This window comes from Talpa occidentalis, unplaced genomic scaffold (genome assembly GCF_014898055.3).
Source record: "Talpa occidentalis isolate TD23 unplaced genomic scaffold, MPIMG_talOcc4v2.1 talOcc4.4, whole genome shotgun sequence".
NCBI lineage: Eukaryota > Metazoa > Chordata > Mammalia > Eulipotyphla > Talpidae > Talpa > Talpa occidentalis.
The window spans coordinates 96,748,489-96,769,173 of record NW_023604295.1 but is presented as its reverse complement, the minus strand read 5'-3'; positions in this window follow the sequence as shown (position 1 = coordinate 96,769,173).

The following is a 20,685-nucleotide window of genomic DNA, read 5'->3' as shown; positions in this document are numbered from 1 at the left end:
CTCACCATTCCTGCCTCTGAATTCCAGGTCAGGGCCTGTCTATCACTCCCTTCTCTGAAAAAAACCATTGTTCTAGAAAACACTCAAGCAAAACTCTCCATGGGACACCACCACACGATTTTTCCATCTAACCCAAAAATTGATAGAATTAATAGGCTGTGATTAATTTTTGTTGCTCTTAAGCAAAACTTATCAAGGATCTGTGTGCTCATCCCAAGAAGATAAACAATATCATTCTACATAGTAAGGGAGCATATACTGCTGTTGGAGTCCATGTAAACTGTCCTCCTGTGTCTAGAAAGTATGTTTGCTTGTGTTCTAGTATTGCTATCACACATAATAAGATGAAAGGAAAAGCTTTCCCTGCCCAGTGCTCCAAATGTGGAATACAGTTGTGATTTTTCAGTTAGTTATCACCAGTGATCCAAAATTTCTGCCCCAGGACAACAATAAGGAGAATGCCAACACTCCCTGCTTTGAGATGGTTGACTAGGATTTCTAGCAGACTTAGGACAGATAGCAGGCATCATTGTGCTGCCAGCCCTGGGGACAAATAATAATAACAACCCTTTGCACCACACTTACTGCCAGCCACTGTTCTAAGAACTCCATGTATGTTAGCTGATTGATCTGTCAACAGCCCAGTTTGGTATAAGTGTACATATCTCTATTTTACAGATAAAGAAATAAAAACAGAGAATAAGTGACTTGCCCAATGTCACATGTTAGCAAGTGATCTAAGCTCAGGCCACTTGGACCTCAGAGTAGAGATTCAACTCTGGGGCCCTGGACTAACCAGGTAAATGACCACATGGCCGCTTGAATGAGAGTCAGTTATAACTTGGCACTGAATATTGTAGGTGTCTATCCCTCAGCTTCCCAAATGTCAGAATGTGTGATGGAGCAAGGAGAGTATCTCTGAAGACCCCTAAGGAGGGCAAATGAACAGCAAATACCAGGGTGGAGCTCTTTTTAGTTAACAAGTGATAGCAGGAAGCTAAAGTATGAAAGGAATAGAGGGACTTCAGGTATGGTCCCAAAAGTCCAAGAAGAGTTTGAGTGGAGTGGAGGAAGGAACGAATGTGTTACCAGGGGTACTAAAATCACCCCATGTGGAAAGGCTGATGGCTGTGTGCCCCAACGCCATTTGTGTTCTTTGATGTTCAACTTAACTGAATTCCATTCACATTTCCTGAACATCACCATATGTTAGAGATTGTATTATGAGTTATGAATAGCGCCTATCAAAGTCCTCACAGTGCTTGAGGGGGAAATCAGATATACCAATCAATGGCACTTGTGTGTAGTAGCAAAATGTTAAAAAAAAAAAAAAAAGACTGAATTTCAATGAATAAGACATTAGTAAAGTATGGTACATGCATGGAAGACTCAGCTGTTGTAGAAAAGGATAATAAAGCTTTCCACATACTGATGTGGAAAGGACCCCACATTTTATTTTATTTTATTTTTTTTTTTTTTTTAATTTTCTAGAGGCATGTCTTATTTATTTATTTATTATTTGTTTGTTTGTTTGGTTTATACATGCACTGGGTACAGTCAGAAGCGCGGGAGGGTGAGAGAATTCACCAGAGCCAGAGCGGGGAGCAGAGCAGGCAGAAGGACCGAAGGACACTGCTGAGGGGAGCAGCGGGCGGCAGGAGAGGTCTGCGCGCCATGCGGGACCCTCCTCCGGTGGCCGGGGAGCAGCCGGGGATTGAACCGGCTGCAGAGGTTGCAGGCAGCTTCGCAACCCCAGCGCTCAACCGCTGCGCCACCGGGGAGGCCCAAGGACCCCACATTTTAAAGCAACATATGTAATATAGGATGTTACCTTGCACATAAAAATAGAAGGAATTAACATATTTTCCATTTGCTTATATTAACACACGGATACTCTGGAGAACACATGGAAGTCAAATAACAGTGGTTCCTGTGATTAAGATTGGAGGTCAGGGCACAGGGCAGGGGCAAAGGATGGAAGGAAAAGGAGACTTTCATTTTATATTTTATTTCATTTCATTTCATTTTGAAATTAAATTTCAGAACTATTAAAAATTAAACTATAAAATAGAGAACAGTTTTAGCATTTCCTTCAAATATGTACAATATCTCTTTTATTTTCCCTTTGCCATCATGCCCCAGTGCTGGGTACCTACAAGAGGATGATAAACAGTGTTGGGGAGAAGCCTAGATAACTGACAGGCTGCTCTTCTCCTTGTAGGTCAGATTCCCATCAACATGATACCCCCTGAGTGACTGTCAGTCTGAAATGGCATTGTGCTTGCTCCCTCAGGAGCATCCCTGCAACTCCTCCTCATTAACCTCCTGCCTCCATCAACAGCATGAGAGGATGATTTCAAAGCAAACCCTCAGAGTCTGCTGGACTCTCAAAGGCAACAGCTGACACTGAAGGCTGTGCTTATCTAAATGTTTTTGCTTCTTGCCTCTTTCCTCTTTAATTACAGCATAATTTGCATATATATGATTTCATTCTGCCATTCTGAGGGCAACATTGATGATGACTGACACTGTAACTTCCCATCATGGTTGGAGAGTCAGGAGGGTGGCCACTGTCTTCGATAAAATCCTTTCCAATTAAACAGTTCATTGGACATGCCGTGATTTGGGGTTCATGTTATCCTCTGATGTGCACATCTCATGCATGTTTCTTTACACACATCGGCATTATAAGGTCTTATAAGCCTCTAAGAAGACGCTTAGAGAATGATGTACTCCCACTGAGTGACTGTAATGACATTGACTTGAAAGTGGTTCTCCTTAAACTTGCCTGAGAAGCCGAGTTATTCCCTTAATTGGATGATTCTGGGCTTTATTTTCCCGGGTCTTAATGTCCAAATGGTGTCGGGCACTCCATGTGATGAAACACATCAAAGATACTGACAAAAAATTGCTGGGCCACCAACAGAATATCTACTGAGGGCAAGTGTGTCTGACAGTCAACACCCCAAGTGGAGGCTCCTTCTCTGGGTGGTGGCTCACCTAATTGATGTGGCTCACCTGCCCCCACTGACCTGGTTAAAAATACAAGGTCAAAAATTTTTATTTATAACCATAATACCAGGAAAAAAATTCACCAAAATACCAATGATAGCAACCTCTGGGTAGTCTGATGACTAGTATATTTTTATTTTCTTCTCAATTTTTTTTTTAAATTTTCCAAATTAGTGGGCTTTTTTAACCATTGAGCACATGTTATTTTATAATAAATATTTTTAATATTTATAAATATTAACATTTGAGCATACTTTATTTTATAATAAATATAATATTTATAAACAGCCATATGAGAATAAATGAACAAATTGAAAAATGTTGCCTATTTACTTCCGATTCTATAGCCACAATCATGACAAAGAGAAAGAGAAATAAACACCAATAGTTCCCTTCAACACCATCTGAGTGGACCTTACCTTTAGGGTCACTTAATAAGCTCAGCTACATCAGTTACCAGGCCACCTCCTCACACTCCACTTTATTTTTTTTAAAGATTTATTTATTTATGCGTACAAGAGCTGGGGTGCAGGCCAGAGATGCAGGGGGTGAGAGGATTCACCAGAGACAGAGTGGGGAACAGAACAGGCAGATGCATCTTGAAAGCTCTGCTGAGGGGAGAAGCAGGTGAGACAGAAAAGGTCTGCTGCACCATGTGGGTCATCTCCCTGGCCAGGGATCCAATTAGTGCTGCAGTGCGGCGTATTAACCCCTGTGCCACCAAGGAGGCCCCTCACACTCCATTTTAACCAACAGATGTTAACTTGAGAGCACCAATGCCAGTCAGAAACCACCCAGGACCACCCCACTTTGATCCCTAACCACTTCCATTCCTTCCATATCCAGTATGGCTCCGGACTGTCCATTCAGGCTCTCTTTTACAGCCTTCCCCCTATGCCAGTGTCTTGGTGTCGACTTTCGCCTTGATGCCGACACAGCCCTGTGGTCCTTTCTACCCTATACCACTTCAAGATGATCCCTCCCAGGATGGGGGCCCTGATTGGCACTCTGGCTTTTGGAGGGAAGGAGATTGTTAACCTATAAGCTTGAGCCACACCGTCTGAGGACTCTAATTAGTGAACAGCCTGATCAGAAAAAAAAAAAAAAAATGAATACAACTTTTCTGAATTTGATTCTCCAAACACTCTCCATAGCTTTTCTTTAAACTTGAGGCCTCAGTGAGGATTACAAGAAAGTGTTGTCTTGGGAGAGACCCCAGGGAGAGGATAAAAACTTTGTGAAGGTTAGATATGTTTATTGTTGTAAGGCTCACTGACCCTTGGATTGCCCTTCTCCCCTGGCCTTAATGGTACTTCAGTAATTTTTAATTAGGATAAAATGAAAGATTTCAAAGCCTAGGTGGCAGAGACTAGCCAAAGGGTTTCACGTGCTTTTTTAATTGTGTCAAATGTGAAATCAAACAAGATCTTGCCATAGCCTGCATTCTCCCCAATGAATTCCCTAACATCAGAATATTTCCAGATCCAGACTATTCCTTGACCCCACATCCAATATTTCTCCTTCAGTGACTGAAGCCATTGTGAAGGGATTGTCTACAATTTACTTCTAACTCCCCACAGGCCTAAGCAAACTGTCCTAGAAAAAGTAGGGGCTCGAATACCATGACCCTTTGTATTACCTTTTCTGGGCAAAAACTGTAGGTTCAAAGCAAACTTCAATTGCAACCTTCTTTTACTTCATTTGGGGATAAAGAAACAAATTTCTCTTTATTTCTTTTCTATAGAATGGTAAAAGTCATAAGCAAATTCCTTTTGATGGAAACCACATACATATAAAAAGATTAAATAAATAGGATTACTAAACAAAGGAGGTTTAAATAAGAGTGAGAATATTTTTCTCCTTTTCTCCAGTGTGGCTATGTAACAAACCTTCCAAGCTAGAGTGAAATGATTTAGGTCCACCTTAGTTAAGGAAAAGAATCTAAAATTATCCATGCTATTTATTTTAATAAGAAGGTAAAATCACGTATGACCACACTAGGAGTTTCAGATCCCAATCAGGGACTCAATGAAAGAGCCATATGAAACTCACAGTAGCCATTGGCTACAGCAGGCATCAACAGCTTTTCTTCTTCAGCAGACATCATTATTTAGGGAAAAATTTCATATTTCCCAAGTACCTGGCAGCAAATGAAATGCATGATACATTGCAAAAACAAATAAAAATTTGCTCATAAATGATAAAGGAGTCATTTTTTTAACATTATATTATTTATTTTTTTAATAAATTTTATTTTTATATTCCCCATACAATTTCAACCCCTCCATTCTGACCCCAATCCCTCCCCTCCCTCCCCCCACCCACAAAAAGTGTCTCTGGTACATAATTTTTGTTGATTTTCACTTTCTTATAGTTATTCAATTTCCTGGTCCCTTATTTAAGTTTTCTAGATTCCTGCTATGAGTGAGACCATCCGGTATTTTTCTTTTTCTTTCTGGCTTATTTCACTGATCATGATCCCTTCCAGCGCCATCCATGTTGCTGCAAATTGCATGGGTTTATCTTTTTTAAATGCTGAGTAATATTCCATGGTATATATGTACCACATCTTCTTGATCCAGTCATCTATTTTTGGGCATTTGGGTTGTTTCCAAAGCTTAGCTATTGTAAACAGTGCTGCTATAAACATACGGGTGCAGGTGCTCTTTGGAATTGATGTTTCTGTGTCCTTTGGGTAAATACCTAGGAGTGGAATTGCTGGATCATATGGAAGCTCTATGTTTAGTAGGTCCAGAAATCTCCACACAGCTCTCCATAGTGGTTGGACCAGTTTGCACACCCACCAACAGTGCAGAAGAGTTCCTTTTTCTCCACACCCTTGCCAGCATTTGTTGTTGCTAGTTTTTTTAATATGTGCCATTCTCACTGGTGTAAGATGGTATCTCATGGTAGTTTTGATTTGCATTTCCCTGATTACAAATGATGTTGAACATTTTTTCATATGCCTGTTGGCCATTTGCATTTCCTCTTCAGAGAAGTTTCTTTTTAGCTCTTCTGCCCATTTTTTGACTGGATTATTTTCTTTGTTGTTGTTGAGTCTCATCAGCTCTTTGCAGATTTTTGTGATCACTGATAAAGGAGTCATTTAGAAATCAAGTCACTGTATTTCTCCACGGCACACTCTGCTTGAGGTACACTCACTGGATATCCTATGACTAGTGTGAAAGCATGAAAGAAGTCACTGAATGCTCAGGCAACACCTCTAAAAACAAAATTGTCTAGTAATTCCAATACCACCTAAAATAACTTACATCCAATTCAACACTCTCTCCCACTGATTACAACTAAAAATTCAGACAAAACACAAAAATCAACTACTTGCAGACACTGAAAAGTTAACAAAAGTCAGTAGATTAAGGAAGGGAGCCAATGAGTGATCCACATTAGGATATAAGTTTCTCAGTTTTGTTCTCTTTTTTCTTCTTTGGCCAAAATGTAGTTCCACCACAGAATTATGCAGCAATCAGTAGTGTTAAAATATTGAGAGAAACCCAGGGCAGAAGACCTAAGGAAAGTGGCCCTAGCTGCTAAAGGAGATGATGTAAATCTTATAGAGGAAAGAGGTTGACAGGGGGACAACTTTACTCTGTTACAAGTTACAAGATTGCCTCTAAACTGTACATGCAAAAGATCAACCCAAAAACCGTAGTAAATATTTTAAAATCTGAATTACAATATCATCCTGCCCGTGTCCCAGAGAGCCACATACATGAAATGGAACCAAAGCTACTAACAAGTCTTTAAAAACCAGATTAATATTAAAACCACTACTCAAGATGGCAAGATAGTACTTGCAGCTTGAAACCAATCAGATTGATTGCCTACTAAAACAATAAAATCAACATCCTGCAGAGAACTTAAACAGAGCCCAAAGATTCACAACATAGTACTCAAAATGTCCAAAACACACTTTAAAAGTTCTTAATATACAAAGAACCAATGATGTGACCACTTCTCCAAAAAAAAAAAAATGCAATCAATTAAAAGACACCATCTGAGCTGATCCAGATGTTAAAAAGAGCTATTATAAACATGCTCCGTAAGGTTAAGGTAAACACTCTTGAAATGAATGGGAGGATAGACATTCTCAAAGGAAAAAAAGCTATTTTTGAGATGGAAACTTTAGAACTAAAAGAGAATATGTGAAATAAAAAATTCACTGAATAGACTCAAAGGCAAAATAGAAATGACAGGAGAGAATTATAAAAGTTAAAAATAGATCAGTAGACATTATTTGATCTTAACAAAGAAGATAAAAGATCTAAAAAATGAATATCATCTTGGGAATCTATGGGACAATACCAAAAATTTTGACTTTTGTGACCTTGAAATTCTAAGATTAGAAAAGAGATTGATGCAGGAAAAAAAAGTTTGAAGAAATAATAACCAAAACTTGCAAAATTCTGTGAAAGATATGGGAAAAGATCTCTCTCTATGAATGGAAGGTATTTATGTTCCATGTGAATGCTCACTAGAAGACATAGAGATCAGAGGAGGCTCTCCATAACATGCACAAGATGAAATGTTCTGTGGACAATATTTGCTCAATAGATCATGTCTAAAGTGGGCATGACAGAGACGGCAGATATACATAGACTCAACAACATGGGCGTGCCTTACCAAGGTTGACTTAGCTATTTCTATACCAATGGTTCAACAGAAGAGTCCAACCCTGAACCCCAAATATTCTACAATTTGCCAGAGGACTAGCCAACTGCTTAGTGGCAAGTTGATTACATTGTCAACATGTCATGATGGAGGGGACAACAATATGTCTCCTTACTGGAGTAGGTATAAATTTTGGATATGAATAATGTCTTCTCTGTGATGTTTCTACCAGCACTACCACCCATGGAATTATAAGATGCCTTATTCACCATCAAGGTAATATACACATTGTTTCCAATCAAGGAACTTATTTCACTAAAGGAAGTGTGGCTGGCAGTGGGTTACTGCCCATCGCACTGCTTGCCCCATGATTCCAAAGCATTTTCTCCAGACTCATATAATAATGGAGTAGACTGTTGAAATTCAGTTACAGAATAAGCTGGCAGGAAAAAAAAAATGGAAGGACGGAGTATGTCATGCATGATGCATATACACTCTACACTGGTGAAAAATATATACTGCTGCTTTGCCCACAGTCAGAATACATAGATTGAGGAATCAAAAAGTGGACGTGAGATTGACTTTTCTAACTGATATACTTAAAATACTCTAGCATAACAATGTTACCCTCATGTGACATTGGCTTATAACATTGTATAGGTTTCAGGAATTGTTTTACAAATCAAATCTGTACATACTACATTAATTTCTGAAGATTCAGATCCTTCAGGAATAAAGATTTGGGTTACCCCATCAGATAAAGAATACATACTAGCTTTGTTGCTGCCCAGCAGTGTACATTAGTGATCCACAGATGGCCTCTACATAGAAGCAAGTTTGTTTGCTTCTTCATAAAGTTGATACCCATTATTCAAAAGTCCACTGGCACCAACCTCCAATTTTATAAATCCATTTTTTTTAAACATAGCTCAAATAAGCATATTTGTAGCTTATTTAGAATCTGCGTGCTTTGCATACCCCCATGAAACTGCAACCATTATCAACTTACTATAGATAAGGTAAATCTAGCAACCATAAAGACCCTAAGCCACTGCTGCTCTTTGCAGTTCCCTGATCCAAAGACTTCTGACTGGGCTGCTAAGTGACACCACCTAAACATGGAAGCCCACTCTCCAACAAGCCTCTCCCCGGGAGTTTCTTCATCTTTGTTCCCTTCTGTTCAGATAACCCCACACACCATGTAACTTCTGTACAGTCTCATACTGTGAAATCTTCCCCAACATGCAACGCTATCAAAACATCACCCAAATTAAGCTTATTTGTGCTGCTGCAACCTCACAGTCATATCATTTTCCTTGATCAGTCCCAAAGTCACTCAAACATTTACAAGCAATAAAGAGGTATCACCATTGCCTTGATGTTAATGGAGCCAAAAGAGTCATCGCTACCCAACCAGGGAGGCATCTGTGGAAACCGAGTGACCAGTCAGAACACCCTTACTTACTCAACAAATAGAGGGTTTCCTACCCTCAAGTATCAATGAAGGCCAAGTGATAAACTTGGGCTTCTATCCCTACCTGGCAATATGAGTTACTACCCTATCCTTTCTCTGCTGCAGAAATGTCAGAAGTTAAAGAAACAACCATAAAAATATTTCAATAAGCAATTACAAGTAATGCTAAAACAAATGAAAAAAATAATCAGCAAAGTGGAGAGGATAAGATAAAACAGAACTGGAGGATAAAAGATAAAATATAAGATTACAGAGAAAAAATAGAATGGACCTCTCATACATACTTGGGGTGAATCTAACAATGTACTGCCCCTCTGGAAAACAGTTTGGCAATTTCTTAAGAAAACTAAACCTGAAACTAACATATGACCCATCAATTTTACTCAAAGGCATGCCTTCTCAGAAATGAAATCTTACATTCATGAAAACCTATTCATGAATATTTGTAGCAGCTTTATTTGTAGTATTCAAACACTAAGGAAAGCAGTTATTATCTTTCAATGTCTGAGTGATTAGGTGAACTGTAGTACATCCATGCCATGGAATATTATTCAGGAATAAAAAAGAATGAACTACTGATGCAAGCAACAAGTTGAATGAATTTCCAGATAATTATACTGAGTAGAGGGAGGAAGTGAACTTTCTTGATAAAGAACCATTATCCAAATTTAAAATAACTAAAAACTCAATTTTAAAAATAAAAAAAAAGTAAAAGAGGGTAAGTCAACTGGCCAAAAACAAAAACTCAATAAAGGAAAAAAATCAATTAAAAAATGGTCTAAAGACATTAATTGACACCCCACAGAAGGAGACATACAGATGACAAATAAGCATAGGAAAAGATAACCATCATCATGTGTCATTAGGAAAAAGCAAATTAAAACAAAAATGAGATATCATTTCACATCTATTAGACTGACAAAAAGACAAAACAATGACCACACAAAAAGGTGGCAAAAATCATTGACAAAGATGTGGACCAATGAGATCTCTCATTCATTGTGGGTGGGATGCAAAATGATATCATTACTTTGGAAGTCCATTCCGCAGGTTCTTAAAAATGAAGCGTACTCTTACCATGTGTGCCTGAAACACACAGAGCCCAGACCCCAGCACTAGGGCCTCACACCCGTGTGCATAATGAACCTAAGGTGGGGGGTTTTGATCACAAGATTTATTGGAGAAATGCTCCCAAAGAAAGAAGATGAGGAAAATAGGATGAGGCAGAAGAAAGAACTAAGGGGCATGTGGTCTAAGCTTGTTCCATCAGATAAGTTCAGCAGCATGAGTTGACCAGTTCTGGTGCCACCTTGAGGCAGCAGGTGGCCTGCTATGACTGTCAGCCATTGACCAGAGCAGGGGAGGACATGCTGTTTTTCTGGCTCCACTTGGCCAAGGACAGTTCATTGGAAAGGGGACAGCAAACACACACAAGCTGGGAGATGCCACCAATATGAAAAAGAGACTTGGGCAGGGCACCAACAGCATCCACTACCAGGACTTCCCAACAAACCTCCCTGATTTTATCATGTCTCTGTCATGAAAACTTTCAGATGATTCCAACTGCAATGGGCAGGGCTCAGGGTACAGAGCTCAAAATCCTTGCACCTTCACGTCAGACCACTATGATCTAGCCCAAATCAAATCCACCCTTCTAATCTCTCTACTCTTTGGATCCCCCCCTGAGACCCCACCATCAAGTCTATCCACAGAGGTAAAGTAGGAAATGGAAGCAATTGTCCAGATAATTCCATTTCCTAATCCATTCCTTTTAGATTGATCCAAACTGTCTGTATAGGTTGATCAAACAAAGCTGATTAGTGTCTTCTGTCACTCTGGCTCAGATGATGTCACTGAGGCCGTTTTCTTGCTTCTAACCCTGATGGACTTGGAGAAGGTGGCCTGACTCATGAACGGATGTCAGGCTGCTAGGCGTGATATTCCTGCTCGATTCTTTTATCCCACATGTCTAATTGGGCTTCAACATGATCACAGCCTCTCAGGAGGACAGCAGTTAATGCAGACTGATGGAACTCAGAAGGCACTGTCAAGGCCTGTCTCTGGGACCTCAGGACCTTGTCGACATGCTGATCCCAGACCAAGGCCACAGCCTCACACAGGGATAACAGACTGGAAGCAAGACAGTGTCAGCCAAACAGAGCCACCACTTAAAGTTGACAGGAGCTGATACCTGCATAGGGGCCTAGACCTGCCCCCCAAATCTGGCAGAGCTGGCCACTCAGCCCAGGCCCTCTGGTATGCAGCACCTACACAGCACTGCCCACATAGCACCATCACAGCTGCCCTGTCATAAAGGACGTTTTGTGACTCCTCAGGCTACATGATGCGTGTGTGTCTCCCCTTCACACAGGCAGGAACCTGGGGGCTTTCTGGAGATGATGCCCCCTGTCAGAGCTAGCTGCTGGCCCCCCAGGTCCAGATATTCACACCCAGACCCATTTTCCTCTGCCATCCATTCTACTCCAAAGAAAAGAAAGCATGTCGGGAGAGGAAACAGGCTCAGAAAAGCAGCATTCACAGGGTTCTTATTCCAACGAGCTACTGAGACAGGGCTACAATGTACCCCATCACTGTCCTTTCTGAGTTGTTTTTCATGGAGTGGGGAGAAAGGTGACTTTTTATACAGCTTTGGAGTCCAGGGAAGGAAGGCTGGTGGGGAGTGGGAGGTCAGTGGGGTAACGCTACCACAGGAGGAGAGCGAAGGCCCAGACCACAGAAAGAGCCTGCCGGGCATCCCTGGCAAAAGGTGAAGGAGAGCAGAGGGCCAAGCAGGTGAGCAGAAGGAACAGGAGGCAGCACCACCCAAGAAGGGGCTGGGGGGAAAGGACGAAGTCTTTGACAGGAGCCGGCAGGGATTTCAGAAGCGGAGGTGCTGACCACGCGCCTCACCATCACCTGGTGTAGATGAATACGCCGAGCGGGAAATGCTGGAGATGCAGACACAGGTGTGGCTGCAGGAAAGCTATCCTGCAGAGAGCTAAGCCCATTTATCATACCATTGACCACTGATCAGAGAAAACTCTTCTCCAAACAAGGCAGAACTGGGGCTGTCACTCCCCTGAACAGCAGGCCTGTCCTGCAAGACAGGGTCTGAGCCAGCTATTTGCCCAGGAGTGCTGTCGGCAGCCTCCCGCCACCTGTAATGGGATATGATTGCTGAAAGGAAGCAGCTAATTGCATGATGTTTTATTAATCCTCTCTCCATGAAATATTAATTGTGAGCTTTCACAAATACAAAGATCTGTCTGCTTCTTAATGGCTTGGGTTTGCAGTCTCTCCAGGTGAATGTTTGAGGGTCCCCTATGGAGATATGATGGTGACAAGCTCTCTGCCAAGTCATGGAGAAGGAATGCAGCTGACAGCCCATACCGCGGGGGATGTCAGGGATGCCACCCTCGCTTAGCTGCTCTGTCCAAGGGTAGAAGGGGCGTGCTGCTGCTTTGTGCTACCCAATGAACTAGTCTACAGATTTGCTTCCAAACAGCTCCCCCCCCCCACAGTGGGTGAAAATGATGTAGGACATGGGCAAGAGGAGACAGTTGGCACCAACACAGCAAGGATTATGGATGAGACCTCTTCTTTTCTCTCTCCTCCCTGAGATTGGTTCACCTGGTGTAGGGTAAGGAAAAATGTCAGGCTTTTCTGCCCTCCCGCTATCAGGATAGATGATGGATCCTTGCAGTCCTGAATGCATGCCTGATGGCGGGCACCTGGAGTAGGGTGTGGGCCTAGGTAAATGGGATTCACCTGGGCTAAGACTGGGCTTTCAAGGGTGGCACCACGGGAACGCCAGCAGAAGCCTAAAGAGAAGCCAAGAAGCAGCAGTAGCTGAGAAGGCCGGAGAGCCCAGATAGAGTGAAGATTTGCTAGGGGCTGTGAGGACTGCCAGCCTCCCGGCCCCCCAGCACCCCTGCCTGCCATATACTAGGTAAATACCAATAAAGGACCTGCAAAACCCCTGAGGGTTCCAGAACTCCTCCTTTACCCGGTCTGCATGGGATCCTAGAAAACCTGCTTTAAGGGCAGGACTGGCCACAGAGCAGGTTTTCTAGGATCCTATGCAGACCGGGTAAAGGAGGTGTAGGGGCAGGAAGACCACAGGGCAGGTTTTCTAGGATCCAGCAGACCGGGTAAAGGAGGAGTCAGAGTCCTCAGTGGTTTTTTGCAGGTCTTTTTTATTGGGATTACCAGGTACACAGCAGGCAGGGGTGCTGGGGGACCAGGAGGCTGGCAGGCCTCCCAGCCCCCAGCAAGTCTTCACTCTATCTGGGCCCTCCGGCCTTCTCTGCTTCTCTCTCAGCTTCTGTTCGTTCTCGGCCTCTGGGCTTCTGCTGGCGTCCCCGTGATGCCAACCTTAAAAGCCCAGTCTTAGCCCACGTGAATCCCATCTACCTATGCCCACACCCTACTCCAGGTGCCCGCCATCAGGCATGCATTCAGGACCGCAAGGATCCATCATCTGTCCTGATGGCGGGAGGGCAGAAAAGCCTGAAATTTTTCCTTACCCTACAGGAGGAGTCGGAGTCTTCAGTGGCTTTTTGCAGGTCTCTTTATTGGGATTTACCAGGTACACAGCAGGCAATGGTGCTGGGGGGCTGGGAGGCTGGCAGGCCTCCCAACCCCCAGTAAATCTTCACTCTATCAAGGCTCTCCGGTCTTCTCTCTCTCGGCTTCTGCTGCTGCTTTCTTGGCTTCTCTTTTGGCTTCTGCTGGCATCCCTGTGACACCGCCCTTAAACAGTCTTAGCCCAGGTGAATCCCATCTAGCTATGCCCACACCCTACTCCAGGTGCCCGCCATCAGGCATGCATTCAGGACTGCAAGGATCCATCATCTATCCTGATAGCGGGAGGGCAGAAAAGCCTGACATTTTTCCTTACCCTACAGTCCACCCCCTCAGGGTTTTCTGCCATATAATCTACATATATACAATTTAGCAAACAAACAATGCAGCCATGGCCCACAAAAGCAAATACATCACAATATAACAAAATACAACAGAACACAAATAAGTCCAGGCAGGGCCCCAACCTAGTGCAAAAGACAATTATTGGTACCAGCAGATGAGCCACCAAATCTGCTGCCGAAGGCACTGCTCATACAAGGGAGGGGAACCACTCACGGCATCTACTGTAACACACCAGGAGCCATCAGACTTCCTGGCCTTCTCTGGCTGTAGTCTCAGCTACAAGCCACACACAGCATCCACCCCCAGGATGCACTAGCACTGGGATTGGCAATTTTATTCTGTTGGGGGTAATCGCCAACCCTCAGGGTCTCTGTCTGCAGTCGCTCCAACACTCGGCCTTCATAGCCACCCATGCGACTCGCAGACCCCTGCAATCAGGCCAACCCACTGCACAAGCACCTGGGTAGGGGATCCAAACTCTACATGCGTCTTGGGCTCCACCCCAAGCCACGTTCCCCACCTGTCCCCCAAGGACGGGTTCCTCAGCTCCTCACCCTCACTCAAGAATGAGCAGGGCATCACCCACAGGTGATTTTACGAGACTCACAGGGCTTCAGCATACTCAGGCTGCTTAACAGCCGCTTAGGGCTTCTCAACTTAGCATCAGCACCAGCTTTTGCCTTCTTAGTTGGCTTTTCTCCTCCACCTGGCTGCTGGGCATACACAGGCTGCTTTTGGCCATCAAGGCCCACTGGCCACCCCCAGATTCTCAAAAAAAAAACATAACCTGCCAAGGTCCTCCGCCTTCTGGTGGGATTGTCAGTCCAAATTTATCAGTCCATGTCCATCAGTTGAAGTCCACTGGCCTCTCCCTGCATCAGCACCAGCGAGCGCTGAATCGTGGTCCTCTCCTCCCCGACGATTCTGCTGTCTCAGGGGTCGTTGTCTGGTTCTCTCGGGCGTCTCCTTCACGCCAGGTCTCATCCTGTAGCTCGTGGATGTTGTCCACCTTCTGTGCCACCATGGCGCCTCCAGCGTCATCACAGGCAAACAGTCTGTTCTCCTTAGTCCCTCCAGGTCTTCGGAGGGCTCCAATACCCGTCTACATGGATCTTGCTGACTTACGCCAATTGTAAAGGCAGGAAGTGGACACAGTGCAGGTTTTTCTGATCCCATGCAGACCGGGTAAAGGAGGAATCAGAGTCCTCAATGGTTTTTTGCAGGTCTTTTATTGGGGTTCACCAGGCATATGGCAGGCAGGGGTGCTGGGGGGCCGGGAGGCTGGCAGGCCTCCCAGCCCCCAGCAAGCCCTCACTCTATCTGGGCTCTCTGGCGTTCTCTGCTTCTGCTTCTTTGCTTCTCTCATCGGCTTCTTTCTCAGCTTCTACTGCTGCTGCTGGCATCCCCATGACGCCGCCCTTAAAAAGCACAGTCTTAGCTCAGCTGAATCCCATCTACCTAGGCCCACACCCTATTCCAGGTGCCCGCCATCAGGTATGCATTCAGGAGAAGGATCCATCTATCCTGATGGCGGGAGGGCAGAAAAGCCTGACATTTTCTTTACCCTACAAAGGTCCTCCGCCTTCTGGCAGGATTGTCAGTCCAACTCCATTAGTCCGAGTCCATCAGTCCAAGTCTATTAGTCCAAGTCCATTGGCCTCTCCCTGCATCAGCACTGGTGAGCTCCGAATCATGGTTCTCTCTTTGCCAATGATTCTTGCTGCCTCAGGGGTCATTGGCTGGTCCTCTCAGGTGTCTCCTTCACACAAAGTCTTGTCCTGTAGCTCCCGGACCGTGTCTACCCTCTGTGCCGCCATGGCGCCTCCACCTCCAGCGTCGTCACAGGCAAACACAGTCTGTTACTCTTTAGTCCCTCCAGGTCTTTGCAGGGCTCCATACCCATCTGCATGGGTCATCCTGCCGACTTACGCCAATTGTAAAGGGCAGGAATGGGCACAGTGCAGGTTTTCTGATCCCATGCAGACCGGGTGAAGGAGGAGTCGGAGTCCTCAGTGACTTTTCGCAGGTCTTTTTATTGGGATTTACCCGGTTCACAGCAGGCAATGGGGCTGGGAGGCCTGCCAACCTCCAGTAAGGCTGGCAGGCCTCCTAGCCCCCAGTAAGTCTTCACTCTATCTGGGCTCTTCGGCCTTCTCTCTCTCTCGGCTTCTGCTGCTTCTTTCTTGGCTTCTCTTTCGGCTTCTGCTGGCGTCCCTGTGACGCCACCTTTAAAAGCACAGTCTTAGCCCAGGTTAATCCTATCTACATCTGTCCACACCCTACTCCAGGTGCCCGCCATCAGGCATGCATTCAGGACCTCAGTGATCCATCATCTATCCTGATGGCGGGAGGGCAGAAAAGCCTGACATTTTTCCTTACCCTACACCTGCTCAGTGGCCATTCCTGACCTTACACCTGGATAGCAAAGCACCAAAAAGAGTGTTTCTTACCCTTAAGTCAGAGGTGTTGACAGAACACCAGAGATGCTGCTGCCTGCACAGAAGAGAAAGAGACTGGCTTCCAGAAGATTGAGGGGGACAGCTGGAGAGAGCTTGATGAGGAGACTCAGCCCCCCTCCTGCCTGCCTGGAAGGCTGCAGTGTGATACCATCCGACCTGGAGCCAAGGCCTCATCATTGTACCCACATTGCAAAGGGGTTTCTACAGAAGATGTAGGAATGGCCACTCCCCTCAATCATCCTGTAGGGTAAAGAAAATGTCAGGCTTTTCTGCCCTCCCACCATCAAGATAGATGATGGATCATTGAGGTCCTGAATGCATGCCTGATGGCGGGCACCCGGAATAGGGTGTGGGCATAGGTAGATGGGATTCACCTGGGCTAAGACTGTGCTTTTAAGGGTGGCATCACAGGGATGCCAGTAGCAGCAGGAGCCAAGAAGCCGAGAAAGAAGTAGCAGAAGCTGAGAGAGAAGCAGAGAAGACCGGAGAGCCCAGATAGAGTGAAGACTTGCTGGGAGCTAGGAGGCCTGCCAGCCTCCTGGCCCCCCAGCACCCCTGCCTGCCGTGTACCTGGTAATCCCAATAAAAGACCTGCAAAAAACCACTGAGGACTCTGACTCCTCCTTTACCCGGTCTGCATGGGATCAGAAAACCTGCACTGTGTCCTGTCCTGCCTCTACACATCCCCACAGCCAGGGCCCAGTGCCAGACACAGAAGCTTGATCCTGAACAGGACAGGTGTTTTCAGGGTCATATGAAAGGGTTGCTGCAGATCATACCTGCAGGAGACAAAAGGAGAGAGGACTGCCCTTCTGGCAGGTTCCAAGAGGCAGAGAAGCCACGGCAAGCATTGCCCCCAGAATCCAGCACAGCACCATCATGGAGACAACCAGCCAAGGCAGGAATGAGCCCAAAGCAGATTAGGGTTAGTGACACATCCGTGGCTTACATGCAAGAGGCTAAGGAGGAAACTCCACCCTCAATACCGCTCTTTCTTTTCCCCAAACCCCAGATAAGGGTGGGTGGGTGGTAAGGAAAAATGTCAGGCTTTTCTGCCCTCCCGCCATCAGGATAGATGATGGATCCTTGAGGTCCTGAATGCATGCCTGAGTGCGGGCACCTGGAATAGGGTGTGGGCATAGGTAGATGGGATTCACCTGGGCTGAGACTGGGCTTTTAAGGGCGGCGTCACGGGGATGCCAGTAGAAGCCGAGAAAGAAGCCAGGAGCAGCAGAAGCCGAGAGAGAAGCAGAGAAGGCCAGAGAGCCCAGATAGAATGAGGATTTGCTGGGGGCTGGGAGGCCTGCCAGCTCTGTACTGGTTAAATTCCAGTAAAAGACCTGCAAAAGCCACTGAGGACTTTGACTCCTCCTTTACCGATCTGCTGGATCATAGAAAACCTGCACCATGTCCATTCCTGCCCTGTGCCAATCCTGCCCCTACAGTGTGGCAGGGGGAGTGGGCAATATCTCAGGTCCTGACCACACACCCTGTCTTCAAGTGAAGAAGGCAGGGTCACAGCTCTAGTCTGCACTGGAGAAAAAGAAGAATTTGTCCAAAAAATTTAAGATGGAGTTTTTTTAATAATGAATAGAAATAAGTTTTGACTTTTAGAATGGGTATATTATCCTGAAAATAACAGAAATTATTAAAATATAAGATGTTAAAAGGAGCCACCAATGAGCAAGGGGCATTCTTCAAAGTAGATTTTCTTCTTATCCAAGCTAGGTCTGCAAACCAGCAATATTTGCTTATAAGAAAAGCAGAGCCTTCTCCCCAAGCCCAGACCAGCTGAACCAGAACTGCAATTTAACAGGATCCCCTGATGATTTAAAAACATGTTAAAGTTTGCGAATCACAGGGAAAGTTGGATGAGACAAAACATTTGATGTTCTATCACTGTGAATTGAGATTCCTCAATCAAATGATTGCATTACATTACTGTTTCTGTTGCTTGTGATCAAATACCTTAAGCTGAAAAAGAAATCATTACTCATTACTGTGAATCACATACCTTCCAGGATCACGACTTACCAAATTGATGAGGGGGGAAATTTGGTCTCAGGGAACCTTGAACCTATCTTTCATCTTCCCAATGTCCAGGGCTTCCATCCTCCCCCGCACCGAGCACATGCCTCACCACACCCACCCGGAGCCACCACTTGGCCGCAAGGAGGCATTCTGTACAAGTCTGGAGAACCACGGTATAAAGCAACACGGCAGCTCTGCCTCCCCCTCCCGGAAGCCTGCTCTCTCTAACCCTGACCTTTTAAAAACAAAGAGCAAAATTAGTATCCGAATTAGAGCACTGTTTCTCAGCTTGGGTTTTGCTCCCAGACAAAATTGCAGGCACTCCAACCTCCCTCATAGCACCCCATAAGAGTCTCAGGTGTGCATCTGCGGAGTCTCCTCAGTTATCACATAGAGTCCTCCACATTGCTCCTCTCTGCCCTGCTTCTCTGGTGCTCCTGCAGACACAGAGCACCACCATCCTGTAGGCCTGGAGGAAACACATTGCAGGTTTTGACTGAGGGTACCGGCACCTATAGTCTGGGCATAAGCTGTAGGGGGGCAGCCAGAAGACAATCCAAATTATAGATCCTAGGGTACTCCCCAGTCAGTTCCACCTGAAACTTCTTCTCAAAGGATGCGTGGCTTTCCTAAAATATGAGTGAGAGAGAGAAAGAGAGAGAGAGAGAGAGAGAGAGAGAGAAACTATACCAAAGACTCTTGTAGAGGCAGACCCAGCTCCTCACTTCACTATTGTTATTCAGCACCAGCCACGTGGCCTGACACAGGTTAGGCGCTCAACCATGCTTACTGAATAAATAAACAGATAAGTGAATTTGTTGAATAAGTAACAACTGCTCAGTTTCAACAAGCCTCAGTCACTCTGAGTCTTGGGTTTCATTATCTGTATAATGGAGATTAGATTTTTCACCTCCCATGGTCACTGGAAAGCTAACCCTGTCTTTAAGAATGCCTAGCATTGGACTTTGTACCAAGTAGACTTTCCAAAACATCTGCTGCCTTATTGCTTATGTAAAGATGTTGACGTGGAATTAATTATAAGCCTTGTGCAGTGCTCACTGAATGCCAGGTAAACCTAAGTAAACACTTTTATTCCAACTGCACACTCCACCAAATGTCACCTCCTCTCTGATGCCTTTCCCACTCACTACTCTTAGTGCTGCTAGCTCCTTCCTCTGTGTGGGTTTGGCACTACAACCACCTCTCCTGGAGAACTTACCATATCTCTACACACAGGTCTTCATTAGCGACCTTCCCAAGCACAGGGCCTTGTCCTTCACACCTCTGAAGGTTCTACATTTGAATAAATGTTCTTATGACCCCTCTGCTGTCCACTAGCTTTTTGGGTTGAGAAAGATACTACTCATTTTGAACATGGGCTTTGAAATTTGAGTCCTGAACTTGAACCGACAGTGTGTGTGTGTGTGTGTGTGTGTGTGTGTGTGTGTGTGTGTGTGTGTGTGTGTGAGAGAGAGAGAGAGAGAGAAAGAGAGAGAGAACATTAGGATAATTCTCATCTCCCCCACTATACCAAAGGCTCTAGTGGAGGCAGATCCAGCTCTCCTCGTTAATTACTCTGCAACTAATTACTACTTAAGTGACTTTAGGTAATTTCTTAACTGCTCCAGATCTCCACTTCCTTGTATAGAATGTGGCGTTAATACCCAGTTCTCAGAGAGCATTATGGAAACCAACTAGATAACATATGTTAAGTGTTTAAAACAATGTTGGTCATTTACTAAATACCCCATCAACTGAAATTGTGATTCCGACCCCATGTACTAATGTACACTTAGATGTGAAAGGTAAATGAGTTCTCAATTTGCTCTCATTCCTAGAGTATTTATAAAGTTTGCCTCAGGTATCCTAACTTAAATATATTTGCCTCAGTCTTTCCAAATAAACCAGGAATAGTGAAATTTTATGTACTAAGAGTATTTTAGAATTCAGTGACCCTTGGAAAATACCATCCTTGAATGTCATTACCATTTCTGTGGGCTGACACTAGGAATACATCCACCCCAAATTTTTTCAGACCCAGTGTGGAGGGAGCTCAGGGGAAGAGCAGGGTGGACTCAAAGATGCAGGCAGTGTGATTCTCACTTTCAAGGAGGTTAAAGGGAAAATATAAGCAGTAGAGTCCTTTCACAT